This window comes from Spermophilus citellus (assembly GCF_964194105.1).
Source record: "Spermophilus citellus genome assembly, chromosome: 12".
NCBI classification, from domain to species: domain Eukaryota; kingdom Metazoa; phylum Chordata; class Mammalia; order Rodentia; family Sciuridae; genus Spermophilus; species Spermophilus citellus.
The window spans coordinates 104,815,075-104,815,405 of record NC_138198.1 but is presented as its reverse complement, the minus strand read 5'-3'; positions in this window follow the sequence as shown (position 1 = coordinate 104,815,405).

Sequence of the window (331 nt, the reverse complement as noted above, 5' to 3'; positions counted from 1 at the left end):
GTACCCAGGCAATCTTGCGACAGAGGAGAAAGCCTACGGAGGTCTATGATTCATACCTGGGAAGAGACCCCCAGGACAATGTTATCCTCATTGCTAGCTTTATTTTTGTGCGGTGCATGCAGTGAATATTCCCTGTGTTCCCCACCATACAACCCACTTTCTTCAGCCCTGAATGTAGGAAGTTTAAGCCCAAGACCTTACACAATGCTACGGCCTCCTGTTGCCCCCAAATTAGAGTGAAGCTCCCCATCAGCACATGGACGTCTCCCTGACCACCCTGGTGCTGCTTGGTGCCTGTGCCTTGCTCTGCTGCTCCCTAGCAATGTGGAGC